Here is an 8,818-nt window from a genome sequence, read left to right as displayed (position 1 = left end):
ATGAATACAGATGCAAAAATCCTAAATAAGATACTAGTGAACTGAATACAGCAACATATTAAAAAGATTATACACCACGATCAAGTGGGCTTTATCCCAGGGGCACAGGGATGGTTCAACATATGCAAATCGATTAATGTGATACACCACATAAACAAATTAAAGAATATGAATCATATGATCATATCAATAGGTGCAGAAAAAGCCTTTGACAAGATACAGCATCCATTTATGATCAAAACACTTAATAAAATCCATATCGAAGTAAAGCACCTTAACATAATAAAGGCCATATATGACAAACCCTCAGCCAACATTATACTTAATGGTGAAAAACTAAAAACCTTTCCTCTAAGATCAGGAACAAGGCAAGTCTGTCCACTATCACCACTGTTATTCAGTATAACATTGGAGGTCTTAGTGAGTGCAATCAGGCAGGAGAAAGATATAAAAGGCATCCAAATAGGAAACAAAGAAGCCAAACTGTCACTATTTGCAGATGACATGATTCTCTATATAGAAAACCCTAAAGACTCCACAAGAACACTACTAGAAACAATAAGCAAATACAGTAAAGTCTCTGGATACAAAATCAACATTCAAAAATCCATAGCATTCCTATGCTCTAATAATGAAGTGTCAGAAAAAGAAGTAGAAAAAATAATTCCTTTTTAAATTGCAACAAAAAGAATAGAATACATAGGAATAAATTTAACAAAACATGTGAAGGACCCATATAATGAAAACTATAAGATTGAACAAAAAATCATCAGATTTGTAGGAAAGCACAAAAGACTCCAAACTGCCAAAGCCATCACGAGAGAAAAATAAGTGTGGCTAGAGGCATCACTCTGCCCAATTTTAAATTATACTACAAAGAGATAGTAATCAAAATGGCATGGTATTGGCAGCAAAACAGACACATGGACCAGTGGAACAGAATCGAGAGTCAAGACTACAAACTGTCAAAGCCATCCCAAGAGAAAAAGAGTCTTTATATGGGCAAATAATTTTTGACAAAAAAGCCAAAAACACACAGTGGAGAAAGGAAAGCCTTTCAATAAATGGCGCTGGGAAAACTGGAAATCGACCTACAAAAGAATGAAACTAGACTGTTGTCTATCACCACACACCAAAACTAACTCAAAATGGATTAAGGACCTGAATAGAAGACCTGAAACAATAAAAAGTATAGAAGAAAATGAAGGAACTAAATACAAGGACCTTGGACTTAAAGAGGATTTTACAAATTTGACCTCAAAAGCAAGGAAAGTAAAAGCCAAAATAAATGAATGGGACTACATCAAACTAAAAAGCTTCTGCTTAGCAAAAGAAATTGTCAACAAGGTAAAGAGACAACTATTTGAATGGGAAAATATATTTTCAAGCAACACCTCCCATAAGGGCTTAATATCCCAAATATACAAAGAACTCATACAACTCAATAACAACAAAAAAACAAATGATCCAACCAAAAAATGGGAAGAGGACCTGAACAGACTTCTCCCTAGAGGACATACAAATGGCCAACAAATATTTGAAAAGATGGTCAATATCACTAGCTACTGGGGAAATGCAAATCAAAACTACAGTGAGATACCATCTCACACCTCTTAGAATAGTTATAATCAACAGTACAAGTAATAACAAATGTTGGAGAGGATGCGGAGAAAAAGTTAGCAGTGCCATCCAGGAGATGTGGATAGGATTGGGAAGGGCACACAGGATCTGCCCGCTCTGTTCCAGAATGTCACACCAGGCTGCCCTTGCAGGATTGCCACAATGCTGGAAACAATTCCAAGTTGACATCAGTTAAAAGCTATCAGCCATTCTGGAAGTTGCCACTACTCACACTATTTTCAACTTGATAATCACTTTTAAGTGACCGCTTCACCTATATAAAAGGATCCGGAAACGGATAAACCACAGAACCCACCCACGAATCAATTACTGGACCCAAAAGATTGTATAACCTTGTATCGTGTTTTCTTTTCTCACTCTTCTAAGTTCCATAGAGCCCATCCTAAGATTGAGAACAAGAAGCTCAAGTCTAATCATGAAAAATTTACAAATAATTACACCTATGTCCAGAGGCCTTCTGTTCCCCTGACTCTGTTGAGGATCAAATATAGAGTAAGTGGTTTCTTGTTCCCTCATTGTCCTTGAAAAAAATATGTATTTTCCGGACAGTTATCCAATCCAGTCAATTAATTTAATTTTTTGCATTGGTTTGAAATAAAAAGGTAATTAGTACACAAAAATCAATGTGTAGCTGTGGGATTTATGGAGATTTATTGGGATTTATTGTTTTTCCATCTGCAGTCTTGATTTTAGATGTTTTTCACTGCATAGGGGTTAAAAGCATGGAGTCTAAACGCACACTGTCTGAGTTTGAATCCTCATTATCCCAGTAACTGTATAGTTACCTCTCTGTGCCTCAGTTTCCTCATCTATAAAATGAAAATTAAAATGACAACATAGGACTGTTGAGGATTAAATGAATCAATATTTGCAAAGCATGTAGAATAGTGCCTGACACATAATAAGTGCTATGAAATTATTTCTTACTACCCATTTTGTCCCAGTTGGTTTTCTCTTAATACTTCTCCTTATCTCCTTATAGTCACCTCACTCCTACTCTTAAGCTTAACTTGAAGCTTATGTCAAAACAAAATGTTATTGTTGGATCTCTCTTTAGGTAGAGGCTTCATGACTGCATTACACCTTGTACTGTTGTAACTTTCTAAAATATTGAGATGGCTGTTGTGATGACTATGTTCAGAAATAGCACGGAGATAAACAGTAGCAGGATCTGAACCCAACCTACCTGCCAGGGAGCTAATGAGAGCTGCAAAACCCAGGCCATAACCATGTGTCAGGTGGTGAAAAAATTTTCTCCTCTTTCTCTACTGGAGGAGCCCAGGGATTTCTCTCACTGACTAAGGTGCAGAATAATGGCATTTTCTAGCTGGCCCCAGGATTATTACATCTGAAAATATAATTTGAGCCCCATGGCTAAAAAAATGTAATTCGCACTACATTCTATACCATGTTTTCATTGTGCAGACAGTGTTTAAATTAAACCAATATAATCAATAATTATTCCTGAAGGACATAATAACGACAGCTTGCATTTATACATTTTATTCTTTGCCAAAATATTCCTTGACTATTATCTCATTTGTTCCATATAAAAACCTAATAGAATAAGTATTATCCCCATTTATAGAAAAGAAGTTGAAGCCCAAAGAGTCCAATTTGCCCAAAGTCACATAGCTCATAGTGGAGCTGCCTTTCAATACAGGCCATTGAATGTGGTATTCTTTTTACTATGGCTTCAAATAGAGTGTTCTTTTTACTATGGCTTGATGCTGAGCACTGTGAAGAAAGTAAAAAAGAGTAACAGAGAATCTCCACATTTGAGAAACTCACAGTCTAACTGGAAAACAAAATTAAAAGTTAAATAATGATACAAGGAAACAAGACAGAATTTTACATTGTATGGTGTAAAAATGTATTTATGAGTGGGAATATAAAGCTCATAGTAAATTTCTGGATATAACCATTACTAGTGGAGCATGGCACTGTTACTTGCACCTTCCCTTCTGTTTTCTGAAAGGGCCGCATGGCCCATTTTCCTACTACATGAAAGCCTGGGAAAACCAGGGAGATCTGACCTGTCACCTTATACATATGGAAATAGAGATTAGTAAGTATTTACACAGTTTACTAAATATTTTAGTAAATATACTGAATATATTAATATACCAAATGTATTAGTAAGCAATTATATAGGTTACTAAATATTATAATATTACATATTGTGACAATTGCTGTAATGGAAATTGAGTAGTATGCATGCTTTCTAAGAGACTACCAATGGGGAATCGTAATTTAGAAAGCATTCCTTTTTCTTCTGACCTTTACATAGTTGGTGTCTGCCCATCTTATAGATGACAACTTAAATGTCACCTCCTCAGAAGAGCCTGTCTAAATTGATTCCTACTGTTATTCTCCAACAAAGTATTGTATTTATCCTGAACAATCGGATAAAAAAAGGGACTGTGGGTATAAATGTCATAAGGGGGTTTAAAGCTTGTGTTGACAGAACATAGAGATGACCCTTGTGACTGAAGGGTGGGAGAGAGTGACACAAGATGAGATTTAGAAAGGTTAGCAGGGGCCAGACTTCATACAGGCCTTGCGGGCCATGGTTAGGAGTTTGTATTTTATTTTATGAGTAATAAAAATCAATGAAGAGTTGACAGGTGAGCAAAATGATCCAATTTACATTTTTAAAAATTATTCTCATTTATATATGGAAAAATTTTCTACTCATAAAATGTCTTCTATGATCACAAGTTACTGACAAACTATATTTACTACTTTATTCTGCCAACAAACTTTAAAATCTGAAGGAAACAGATGATGTTCTATCAAAATATAAATTCCTAAAATTGACTCAATTGACTCAATACCTAAACAATCCAACATCGATAGAATTTGAAAAATATATACTAAAGCTCTACCACTAAAAATGGCACCAGATTCAGGAGATTTGCAAGTAAGTTATCTCTAAATTTAGTGACAATATTTCACCATGTTATTCTATTTCAGAGTATGGAGGGAAAAAAAAAAACAACAGAAAGCTTCCTAACTCTTCTTACAATTCTATCATAATACTTATGACAAAACTTGATAAAAATATTTCAATAAAGAAAACTAGAACACTTGCAATTAATAAAAATAAATTCTGAAACCAGATATTAAGTCAAAACTAGTAATGTGTTGAAATACTTATATTCTATGACAAAGTAAAGTTTATTCCAGAAAAGTAAGATGTCCCAATGTTAAGAAACATATCAGTATAATTTATTACATTAAAAAAATTTTTTAAATATATGTGATCACATGAACACATGCCAAAAAAAAAAATGAGATACTGGAACAGAGATTCCTGAGCTTGAAAATATTTGCAGAAGATTTGGCACATGCCTGGAAAATACAAAAGATTCAACTGAAAAGCTAGTGACCCTAATTGGAGAATTTAGTAAGTTAGCTAGATATAAGATAAATATATTAAAAATTAATTATTTCTATATTAGCAGAGATCAGTTCAAAAAGAAAATGGTGTGGAGGGGTGGTATTAGAACCTATTTAAAATAATGACAAAACCTAGAAATACATTTAACATTAAAGATATGACTTATTTAAAATATATAATTAGTGAACAAAAACATTATAATCCTGGGATGTGAAGGTAGAAAGAATTAATAGAATTAAGAAATTTGTCATTCTCAAATGCATAAATTTAATGTAGTAATAATTAGAGTCCCAAAATATGATTTTGGTTTTGAGGATGAGATAGAGGTTGGAACTAGATAAAATATGAGGATGAAGTAGAGGTTGGAACTAGATAAAATAATTCTCAAATATATCAGAAAAAATAAATACATGATTTTCTTAAAAATTTTTGAAAAAGAATAGCAATGAAGGGATTAACTTGCCAAATATTAAATCTATCATAATGCTGTGTAAAGAAACAATAATAGTCCTAACACAGCATAGGAAAATACTGGCATATCTCATTTTACTGCTCTTCACTTTATGCTCTTCTCAGATATTTTATTTTTACAAACTGAAGGTTTGTGGCAACCTTGTGTTGAGCAAGTCTATCGGCTCCATTTTTTCAACAGCATCTGCTCACTTCATGTCTCTGCATCACATTTTGGTAATTCTCTCAATATTTTAAACTTTTTTCATTATTATTATATTTGTTATGGTGATCTGTGACCAGTGATTTTTGAAGTTGCTATTTGAATTGTTTTGGGACACCATAAACCACGATCATATAAGACAGTAAATTTAATCAATAAATGTTGTCTGTGTCCTGACTGTTCCACAAACTGGCAGTTTCCCAATCTCTCTACCTCTTCTCAGGCCTCCCTATTCCCTAAGACACAATGATGTTGAAATTAGGCCAATTAATAACCTTACAATGGCCTCTAAGCATTCAAGTGAAAGGAAGAGTTAACTGATGGGGCAAACTTCATGTCTTATTTTAAGAAATTATCACACTACTTCATCCTAAGCAACCACCACCCTGATCAATCAGCAGCTATCAACATCAAGATAAGATCCTCCACCAGCAAAAAGATTATGACTCACCGAAGGTTCAGATGATGGTTAGCAAATTTTAGCAGTAGAGTCTTTTTTAATTAAGATATATACACTTTTTAGACATAATGCTATTGCACACTTAAAAGAATACAGTATAGTGTAAATATAATTTTTATGTGTACTGACAAACAAAAAAATTCATGCGACTCACTCTATTTTGATGTTCACTTTATTGTGGTCATCTAGAACCAAACCCAAAATATCTCTGAGATATGCCAATATATCAGTGGAATAGAAAACAGGACAAATTGGAGTATATTTAAAATTTTAGCATTTAAAAAAAACAGCATTTTGATTCAATGGGAAAAGATGGATTCTTTAAAAAAGTTGGAGTGGGAACTAGTGGCTACCATATAGAAGAAAACAATGTTAAATCCTAAAGTATATGTCACGTATAAGGAAGTAAATGAGAAAAAAAACTATCTATTTTAAATAGTAAAATATTTTTATAACCTTGAGATGTAGATCTTCCTAAACAAGAAACTCAGATGCCATAAAGGGGAAAAAGAGAATACTGACTACATACAAATCAGAAGTTTCCCTATAAAAAATGAAACCATAAACAATGTAAAAACACTGTAAAAGAGTGAGACAAAGAGTTAATATTTCTAATATAATCCATACATTTCTGGAATATTAGATGAATGGAGAGGGAAATGATTGTTTCATGTTTTATGTTTTCTAAGTGTTGAAATTATGGGTGACTTTTCCTTGTTGAGATTATTCAGTAGTTTCCAAATAAAACTAAGAATAATTGCATTGGAGGTAGAACTGTGTTGAATTAAGGAATCAAAGGGAATTGAGAAAGTAAAAGAAAGTAGTGGCAGGAAATAGTGAAAATGAGGAGAGATATTTCTTAAGTTGCAGACATTTTTACATCTAGAAGAAAAAGAACCAGTAGAAGAAAGAAATGAAAGATACAATAGAGGGAGGGAATGAGACCCAAAACAGAGGGTGAGGAATTTTACCTCAAGATAATAGAGAGCCTTCCTCCTATGAGACATGAGAACAGATACAATCTGCCATAGAAAAGTTTTAAGGCAGACAGGAAGAGAATGCCTTTCTGATGATGGTCCCTATTTTCTCTTTGAAGAGGGAAAGACTATGAACACATGCTGGCTGAGAATGAGAAGAATGAAAGGGATAGAATTCTAAAGAAAGTAGTACATTTTAAAATAGCTGCTGTGGGGGAAAAAGAAAACAAGCTGACTAAAGACAAGTAAGAAATTTTCCGAGCTATGTGGAAGGCCTGGCTGAAGTTTGTATTAATGCCAATCTGGTTAGTCATCTAGTTTTCTCTATATAGTATTCTTAAGACATGGAGCAGAACACCAACACTGGAAGAAGGATGCACCTAGAGTGAAAGATTAATTGGGTAAATGTGATGAACATGCAAAGAGTGAAAGGAATTGAGTACGTTACTAGGATTATCAGTGAAATCCAGGCCTGGTGAGGAAAGAAGTGAAGACAGAAGGACCATATAAATCAAACAGTGGCTCCGGGAGGCGGGAGAAAAAATGGTGTAGATGATAGAGGCTCTGTTCATCCCTCTGGCAACCAAATCAAAGTTGTGACAGACACAAGGAGCAAACAGCAAGGAAAAATTGCCTGAGATCTAGATGAACTAGCCATATAATTAGGGAGAATCTAAGAAATCACCCTGCAACAGCAGAAGGTAGGATGGGGCGAGGACACAAGGCTGCCTGTTACTCAGCAGCTGAGTGGGACGGAGGCTGCGGCAGCTGCAGACGCCTCTTAAAGGGGCAGTGTCTGCGAGTGGATTTTTGCAGGGACTAACCTGCTTGCTCTGAGCACCAGTGCCGGTTTGGATGTGCAGGAGGCACCAGAAACTTACAAGGGGACACTGAGTTGTTGGAGTGAGGGCCAAGGCATGACTTGCTCTGTACAGAAGTGCCAGCAGTATCCATTGTACCTCTTTGAGCTCTCCCCTCTCCAAGTGCATGGACTCAGCACCGCCATAGCAGAGACATCATCAAATTGGATAACAGAGGTTACTCCACATAAAGGATTCTCTGAAACTCCACCTCCCCCAACTCACAGCCCCAACCAAGCCACATATCCTCCGTAAGTCAGGTGTTCATTGCTGAGACTCACACTGGAAGAGGCAGCTGGCCTAGGTTTCTGATGTGGCCTTTTGAGGCAACTATAAGCACAGCATCTGTGGATTGCTTGCTGAATCTTAACAGGTGACCCCAGAGGGGGCACAGGCTTGGGCTAAATTTGGCCTGCAGCTGAACTCCTCTCAAGACTGTGTCACTGGACACCTACTACACAAAACCGCACTATTAAGACCGGGAGACAGGAGCTTTGTTTAGTACATAGAAACAGACAGAGAAAGGCAGGCAAAATGGGAAGACAAAGAAGAAGAAACCATATGAGAGAACAGAACAGCAATACAGAAATAATAGAGTCAAGCAATCTAACAAATGCAGAGTTCAAAACACTAGTTATAAAGATGCTCAATGAACTTATGGGAAGTGTAGATAAATTCAGTGAGAATTTCAACAAAGGGATAAAAAAACATAAAAATGGAAATGGAAATTATAAAAGGGAACCAGTCAGAAATGAAGAACACATTATCTGAGATGAGAAGTATATTAAATGGAATAAACAAAGT

The 8,818-nt window shown here is 35.3% G+C and overlaps 1 long non-coding RNA gene across 1 annotated transcript in view; it reads right to left on the bottom strand.

Moving 5' to 3' along the window:
• The window catches only part of LOC112469266, a 235,465-nt gene that overhangs the window by 110,850 nt on the left and 115,797 nt on the right, over window positions 1-8,818 (bottom strand). The window lies entirely within an intron of this gene.

The sequence above is a fragment of the Pteropus alecto genome, unplaced genomic scaffold (genome assembly GCF_000325575.1).
Source record: "Pteropus alecto unplaced genomic scaffold, ASM32557v1 scaffold146, whole genome shotgun sequence".
Lineage (NCBI taxonomy): Eukaryota > Metazoa > Chordata > Mammalia > Chiroptera > Pteropodidae > Pteropus > Pteropus alecto.
This window is presented reverse-complemented; position numbering and strand designations above follow the sequence as displayed.